The following is a 9,095-nucleotide window of genomic DNA, read 5'->3' on the forward strand; positions in this document are numbered from 1 at the left end:
GGATGGAGTCCCACATTGGGCTCCCTGCATGGAGTCTGCTTCTGCCTCTGCCTATGTCTCTGCCTCTCTCTTTCTATGTCTCTTATGAATAAATAAATAAAAACTTAAAAAAAAAGTTTTCTGTCTTGCTAAGCTGTCCTTTTCCTGGTCTTTTGGCTAGAAAGAGCAAGCTTTTCTTGGATTTGTTTTCTTGTTGTCTGTGCCCATTGATGTTTCTGTGTTGCTGACTTCTCTAGCACCCAGTCAGGGAGATGTGAGACATAAGGAAAACTTTGGTAATTTACCACCATTGCTTGATCCTGAGGTCCCTACTTGGTCTGATGTTTTCTCTCCACCTTTCAGTCTTCTTATGATTATTTTATATATGGAAATCTAGGGATAAGTACATTTATTCCATCTTTTTGGAAGTGGAAGTCCCAAAGATTCCTTTTTTTTTTTAGATTTTTAATTTATTTATTTGAGAGAGAGAGAGAGCAGGGGGAGGGGCAGAGGGAGAGAGAGAGAATCTCAATCAGACTCCACATTGAGCACAGAACCCAACATGCAGCTCAATCTTACAACCCATGAGATGATTGTGACCTGAGCTGAAACCAAGGGTCAGGTGCTTAACTGACTGAGCCACCCAGGTGCTCCATATATTTTAAAAATTTATTTCTAAAGTAATATCTATACCCAGTGTGGGGCTTGAACCCACAACCCCAAGATCAAGAGTCACATGCTCTACCAACTGAGCCAGCCAGGTGCCCTAAATGTGTATGTTTTATAAATATTTTTTTTCTAAGTCTATGGCTTGTTTTTTCATTCTCATGTCTTTTGTTTGTATGATTTATTTATTTATCTAAAGATTTTATTTATTTATTCATCAGAGACAGAGAGAGAGAGAGAGAGAGGCAGAGACACGGGCAGAGGGAGAAGCAAGCTCCATGCAAGGAGCCAATGTGGGACTCGAACCCGGGAGTCTGGGATCATGCCCTGGGCCAAAGGCCCAACTGCTGAGCCACCCAGGCATCCCTATGTTCTATTTATTTAAGCAATCTCTACACCCAATGTGGGGCTTGAAACCACAACCCTGAAATCAAGATTTTTACACTCCTCCAACTGAGCCAGCAGGCACCCCAACATTCTCTTATGACGTTAAAAGGACAAAAGGTTTTAATTTTGATGAAGTCCAATTTATCATTTGTGGAAGGATTATACTTTTGGTGTTATATCTAAGACATCTTTGCCTAAACAAAGGTCATTTTCCTGCCTCTTCACATGCCTGGTAATTTTCGATTGGATGCCAGACATTATGAATTTTACCTTGCTAGTTGCTGGATATTTTTTGTGTTCCCATAAATATTCTTAAGCTTTGTTCTGGGATGCAATTCAGTTACTTATAAATAGTTTAATCCTTTTGGGTCTTGTTCTCATAATTTGTTAGGTGGGTCTGGAGTAATGATCAGTTTAGGGCTAATTATTCCCCATTACTGCAACAAGACCTTCCTGAGTACTTGAGTTTCCTATAAGCAGCATATAGTTGTCTTTTAATTGAGGTATTTAAGCCATTTACCTGTAATGTAATTTTTATAAGTCTAAGTTTGAGTCCATCACTTTGCTATTTGTTTCTATCTGACCCATCTGCTCTTTGTTTCATTTTTCTCCTTTTGTTGTTGTTGTTCATAATTATTTTGGTGATTCCATTTTATCACCTTTGTTGGTTAATAGCAGAAGAGAAGGTCAAAGATTTAAAGCACAGGAAGGATCGATTGTGTTGTTGCTGCTAAACATGAAGGAAGCCATGTGTCAAGGAACATAAGTGGCCTCTAGGAACTGAGAGTGGCCCCCAGTGGGCAGTTAGCAAGGAAATGTAGACCTCAGTTCAACATACACAAAGAACTGAGGTCTGTCAATAACAAGAATTAACTTGGAAGTGGATTTTTCCCCAGAACTGCCACACAAGAATTTTGTGTGTCCAACAATTTGATTTCAGTTTGTGACACCCTGAGCAGAGAACCTACCCATGCTGTGCCTGACTTCTGACTTACAGGACTATAAGCTAATAAATCTGTGTTGTCTTAAACTGCCAGGTTTTTGCTAACTTATTATGCAGCAATATAAAATAACTATAGGGGCAGCCCGGGTGGCTCAGCGGTTTAGTGCCGCCTTTATCCCAGGGTGTGATCCTGAAGACCCGGGATCGAGTCCTATGTCAGGCTCCCTGCATGGAGCCTGCTTCTCCCTCTGCCTGTCTCTCTGCCTCTCTCTCTGCATCTCTCTGTGTCTCTCAATAAAAAATAAATAAAATCTTAAAAAAATAACTGTAGATTGTTTTTAAATTTTAATGATTGTCTTCGGGTTTATAGTATAGTATTTAACTTGCTAGTTTACTTTTAAGTGATATTATACCATTTCACTTATTTTTTTTTTAAGATTTTTATTTATTCATTCATGAGAGACACACACACAGAGAGAGGCAAGGACACAGGCAGAGGGAGAAGCAGGCTCCATGCAGGGAACCTGATGTGGGACTTGATCCCGGGTCTCCAGGATCACACCCCAGGCCAAAGGCAGCACTAAACCGCTGAGCCACCCAGGCTGCCTTATACCATTTCACTTATATTGTAAGAACCTTACAATAGTATACTTCCATTTCTCTCCTCTTGGTCCTTATGCTATTGTTGCCATGTATTTAACTTTTATATAGATTATAAACCTCATAATACATTGTGATTATTTTTGCTTAACCAATTATCTTTTAAAGATATACATATAATTAAAACATCTTATATATTTATATATATTTACCCATGTAGTTAACCTTTCCTGGTGATCTTCATTTCTTTGTGTAGATCCACATTTCCATCTGATATCACTTTCATTCTGCCTGAAGGATCTCCTTTAACATTTCTTTTACTGCATGTGTGCTGGTGATGAATTCTTTCAACTTTCATATGTTTGAAAATGACTTTATATTGCTCTACTTTATGAAAGATGTTTCCCAAGGTGTAGAATTCTAGTGTTTTTTTGTTTGTTACTTGTGTTTGTTGAGTTTCTAGGATCTCTGGGTTTATAATTTTCATGAAGTTTAGAATGTTTTGTCCATTATTTCTTAAATTATTTTGTCTCCTCCCCCCTCCCCCCCATCCCCTTTTAGGGACTCTAATTACAATATAGCAGACCACTTGAAGTTGTCAAACATCTTACTGGTGCTGTTTTATTTTTTTATTTTTTTATTTTAATTTTTTTTTAGGTATTTATTTATTTATTTATGATAGTCACAGAGAGAGAGAGAGGCAGAGACACAGGCAGAGGGAGAAGCAGGCCCCATGCACCGGGAGCCCGATGTGGGATTCGATCCCGGGTCTCCAGGATCGTGCCCTGGGCCAAAGGCAGGCGCCAAACCGCTGCGCCATCCAGGGATCCCGCTGTTTTATTTTTTTAAAAGTCACTGTGTGTTTAATTTTGGAGAATTTTATTACTGTGTCCCAGATGAATTTTTTTCCTCCTCCAAAATCATAAAGGGCACCTACCAAAAATTCCTACAGCTAACATTATACTTAATGGTGAAATACTGAACATTTTCTCCTTAAAAGCAGAAACAGGGTAAAAATGCCATTCTCACCACTGCTATTTCACAGCGTACTGCAACCCTGAGTCAGTGCAGTCAAGGCAAGAAAAATTCAAGGTATACAGACCAGAAAGGAAACAGTAAAACTGTCTCTTTTTGCAGATGACACAATTATTTATTTAGAAGACCTTAAGGAATATATACAACTACAACCTAATTTTTCAAAGTCACAGAATACAAAGTTAATTTTGAAAACTCAATTATATTTTTATATGTTATTAGCAAATGATTAGAAAATAAAATTTTAAATGAATTTCATGGGGATGTCTGGGTGGCTCAGTGGTTTAGTGCCTGCCTTCAGCCCAGGGTGTGGATCCCGGAGTCCTGGGATCAAGTCCCACATTGGGCTCCCTGCATAGAATCTGCTTCTCCCTCTGCCTATGTCTCTGCCTCTCTCTGTGTGTCTCTCATGAATAAATAAAAATTTTTAAAAAATGCATTTCATGTATAATAGCATCAAAAAACATAAAATACTTAGTAATAAATTTAACATGTGCCAGACTTCTACACTAGAAAACATCTTTTCTTTTTCTTTCTTTCTTTTTTTTTTAAAGTAAGCTCTATGTTCAACACAGGGCTTCAACACCCCAAGATCAAGAGTTGCATACTTTAATGACTGAGCCAGCCAGGTGCCTCGAAAACATTTTTGAGAGAAATTAAAGAAAAACTAAATAGATGGGGAAATAAACCATGTCCATGAACTGGAAGACTTGATATTATTGTTTATCTGTCGATTCTACCTACACTGATCTATAGATTCAGTGCAATCTTTATCCAAATACCAGCAGTTATTTTTGTAGATACTGAAAATCTAGTTCTAAAGTTATGGAAATACAAAGGACCTAGACTACCCAGAGTATTTGAAAAAGAAGAACAAAGTTTGAGAATTTGCACTACCTGGCTTCAAGGCTAATTGTAAAGCCATACTAATCAAGAGTGTATGGCATGTAAGTTGATAGCATAGAGAGCTAGAAATAGACCCACACTTATTTAGTCATTTGATTTTTTACAAAAGCACCAAAGCAATCCAATAAGGAAAGAAAAGTTTTTGCAGGAAATGATGCATAGTAACTATCTATCCATATGAAAAAAATACAAATGTTAACCTCTATCTCACACCATACACAAAAATTAATCTGAGCTGGATCACACACCTAAATGTAAGTGGCAAGCTATATATTTTTAAAGGAAACTTTAGAAGAATGTCTTCATCATTTGAGATAGGTAAAGTTGGCTTAGCAGGTCACAGAAAGCAGTGTCATAAAAGAAAACATTGGTAAGTTAGATTTCATCAAAATTAAAAACTGTTCATCAAGACACAGTCTACAGACTAGGAAAAAATTCTTGAAAAAAAAAAAAAGAATTCTTGAGACGTTTTCTGTGCAAAAATGTGCTTTTATGGGGTGCCTGAATGGCTCAGTCAGTTAAGCATCTGCCTTAGGCTCAGGGCCTGGGATCTAGCCCAACCTGGCTCCCTGCTCAGCGGGGAGCCTGCTTCTGCCTCTCCCTGTCTTCCACTCCCTCCGCTTGCTCTCTCTCTCTCTCTCTCTCTCTGTCAAATAAGTAAGTAAGTAAATAAATAAATAAATAAATAAATAAATAAATAAATAAATAAATATTTTTTAAAAATGGTGCTTTTATTATAGCACAGGCAGGGACAGGACCTATGGGCAGAAAGAGCTACAGTGAGATTGTGAAGAATGGCTGATTATATACTTTTTAGTTAGTGGGAGTGAGGGATAAGTAAATTTCTAAGGAATCTGGACACGTTAAAAGCAAGGTCTCCAGGACCTTGGAGAGCTAGGGATTGTTAAGATAATGTTTTGCTTTTAGTCTCTAATGAAACATCAACACTAAGGTAGCCATGAGTTCCTTGAGGAATGTCAGTCACACTCTGCACTTCTCATGGATTTATCAGTGGGCTGCAAATTTTAAGATTTACTTTTTTGCTACATTTCTCATGCCTTTGTTCTCCTCATCAATAGCACTATACAGGGCAGCCCAGGTGGCTCAGGGGTTTAGTGCCGCCTTCGGCCCAGGGCATGATCTTGGAGACCTGGATCGAGTCCCACGTCAGGCTCCCTGCATGGAACCTGCTTCTCCTTCTGCTTGTGTCTGTGCTTCTCTCTCTATCTCTCATGAATAAATAAATAAAATCTTTAAAAAAAATAGCACTATACATCTTTTAGAATAACTAAATAGCTTCCAGGGGAGCCTGGCTGGCTCAGTTGGTGGACCACAGGACTCTTGACTTTGGGGTTGTTTGAGCCCCACATTGGGTGTAGAGCTTACTTAAAAAAAACTAGGGGCGCTTGGGTGGCTCAAACGGTTAAGCATCTGCCTTACCCTTAAGTCATGATCTCAGGGTCCTGGGATGTAGCCCTGAGTTGAGCTCCCTGTTCAGCGGGGAGTCAGCTTCTCCCTTTGCCCCTGCTCATGCTGTCTCTTGCTCACTCTCTCTGACTCTCTCAAATAAATAAAATCTTAAAAAAAATAAATTAAGTTTAAAAAAAAGAATGGTTAAATTTAAATGACTGACAACCCCAAATGTTGAAGATTGTAGAGCAATTAAGCAGACCTCTCAAACCTTGTTGGTGAGAATGTAAAAGTATAACAAGTTTAGAAAAAGATGTGGCAGTTTCTTACAAAACTAAACATTTACTGCTCTGTAGCCCAACAATGCCATTCCTATTTACCCCAAAGAAATGAAAACATATTTACACAAAGACTTCCACATGAATCTTCGTAACAGCTCTATTTATAATAGCCAAGATGAGGAAATATCAATAGGACAATCGTTGATCCCAGGTGCCATCAACAGGGGAATGGATAAACAGAATCTTGTATATTTCATGCATTACCACTCAGAAGGAATGAGCTACTGATACATGCAACAGCATGAAGAATCTCAAAAACATAATGCTAAGTGAAAGAAGCCTTACACAAGAGAGTACATACTGTATGATTTCATTTATATGATATTCTTAAAAAAACAAAACAAAACTTGGGACACTTGGGTGGCTGAGCAGTTGGGCATCTGCCTTTAGCTGGGGTGGTGATCCTGGAGTCCTGGGATCAAGTCCCACATGGGGGTCCCTGCATGGAGCCTGCTTGTCCCTCTGCCTGTGTCTCTGCCTCTCTCTCTCTCTCTCTCTATCTCTGTGTCTCATGAATAAATAAAATCTTTAAAGAAAATCTTAGGGGGCACCTGAGTGGCTAAGTTGATTAAGTGTCTGACTCTTTTTATTATTATTTTTTTAAATTTTTTTATTTATTTTTTAAAATATTTTTAAAATTAATTCATGAGAGAGAGAGAGAGAGGCAGAGACACAGGCAGAGGGAGAAGCAGGCTCCCCACAGGGAGCTCGATGCAGGACTTGATCCCAGGACCCCGGGATCATGCCCTGGGCTGAAGGCAGGTGCTCAACCGCTGAGTCACCCAGGCATCCCAAGCGTCTGACTCTTGATTTTGGCTCAAGTCATGATCTCAGAGTTGTGAGATCGAGCCTCACTTCAGGCTCTGTGCTGGGTATGGAGACTGCTTAAGATTCTCTCTCTTCCCCTCCCTCTGCTCCAACTCCCACCTTTTTCTCTCTAAAAAAACAACAACAACCCCCCCTCCAAAACCCCACTTAAACTATATGATATTCTAGAATGAACAAAACTAATCTACAGTGGAAAAAGTAAGAATAATCTTTGCCTCTGGCAGATAAAGTTGGGTAATGACGGGGAAAGAACACGAAGAAACTATCATGAGTGATGGAAGTGTTTATATGTCCTGTTGTTTTGTTTTTTGTTTTTTTGTTTATTTGTTTCGTTTTGTTTTTCTTAAAGAGGTGGAGAGGAGTAGAAAGAGAAGGAGAGTGAGAATCTTAAGCAGGCTTCATACCCAGCGCAGAGCCCAATGTGGGGCTCGAGCTCACAATCCTGAGATCATGACCTGAGCCAAAATCAAGAGTCAGACACTTAGCAGACTGAGCCACCCAGGAGCCCTCTTTTTTTTGTTTTTAAAATATATTTGTTAAAGTAAGTTCTATACCCAGTGTAGGTTCAAACTCAAAACCCAAGTTCAAGAGTCACATGGTGCACCACCTGAGCCAGCCCGGCACCCCTGGAAGTATTGTAAATCTTGATAGGGATTTGGATCACATATCATTGTCAAAATTCAGTGAATGTACTCTTAAAATTTGTATCTCTGGGTGCTTGACTGGCTCAGTCCGTGGAGCATGTAAATTTTGATCTTGGGGTGTGATTTCGAGCCCCATGTTGTGAGTAGAGATTACTTTTAAAAAATGTGTCTCTAATTAAAGATAGATTTTATAGCAAAGGAAAAACTGTAAACAAGTATTCTAGTTAATTATTTGCCTGCTGAAGTATTTTGGGGGGCATGCACTGATGTCCACAATATACTTCAAAGTGCATTAAAAATTAATGGATGGATAGAGGCATGGATTAATAGATTTGTGATAAAACAAGTCTAATAAAACATTGATGGTAAAATCTATGTGGAGTATACCAATTTATCTTTGCTGAATGTTTGAAAATTTTCATAATATAATGTTGAGAAAAATTAAAAGAACACAGAAAAATATGTAGTAAAAAGCAAAAGTCCCTCCTTTCCTACTCTGAATTTTGCACTTTTCCAAAAGTAACCACTATTAATGGTTTGGTAGATATCATTCCAAATTCTTTTCTTTGTGTTTTTTTTTTTTAAGATTTTATTTATTTATTCGTGAAAGACACAGCGAGAGAGATGCAGAGACACGGACAGAAGGAGAAGCAGGCTCCATGCAGGGAGCCCGATGTGGGACACCATCCCTGGGATTACACCCTGGGCCAAAGGCAGGTGCTCAACTGCTAAGCCACCCAGGCATCCCCAAATTCTTTTCTTTGAGTGGCATATATTTATGTTGAAATGTATAGTTATCTTTTTAATACATAAAGGGAATTATACAATTAACATATTGAGTAATTTACTTTATTCACTTGATACTTTGTCTTGGAGATCATTCTATGGCAGCACATAAACATCAGCTTCTTTCTTTTTAACTCTTGCCTACTGCCCCATAGACCATGCTATAGTTTATTCATTCCCCAATAGACATTTAGGTTGCTTAAACTTTTGTGGTATTAAAAATTACTCTCCAGGGGCACCTGACTGGCTCAGTCGGTTGAGCATGCGACTCTTGACCATGGGACAGTGAGTTTGAGCCCCGTGTTGGGTATAGAGATTACTTAAAAAAAAAAAAAGAAAAAAGAAAATCTTAAGAAACAAATTCTCCTAAAAGCTGAACCAAATTACCTATAAAAAGGCTGATTTTTGGTGATTATGTATCAATGTTTGATTCCCGACACTCTTCCCTACAGGGGATATTATCTTTTATTTTTGTCTATCCAATGGCTAAAAAATGGTTTGTGTTTTCCTAAGAATTGGTGAGGTTGCAAGTCTTTTAGTATTTTTATTGGCCATATATGGGTTTTCTTT

The 9,095-nt window shown here is 38.5% G+C and overlaps 1 non-coding gene across 1 annotated transcript; it reads right to left on the bottom strand.

The window, feature by feature from the left end:
• Nucleotides 1-669: 669 nt before the first annotated feature.
• On the bottom strand, nt 670-742 carry TRNAK-CUU. The gene has a single exon. It is a non-coding gene; the product is annotated as a tRNA-Lys (tRNA).
• Nucleotides 743-9,095: the final 8,353 nt, after the last annotated feature.

The sequence above is a fragment of the Canis lupus genome, chromosome X, assembly GCF_011100685.1.
Source record: "Canis lupus familiaris isolate Mischka breed German Shepherd chromosome X, alternate assembly UU_Cfam_GSD_1.0, whole genome shotgun sequence".
Lineage (NCBI taxonomy): Eukaryota > Metazoa > Chordata > Mammalia > Carnivora > Canidae > Canis > Canis lupus.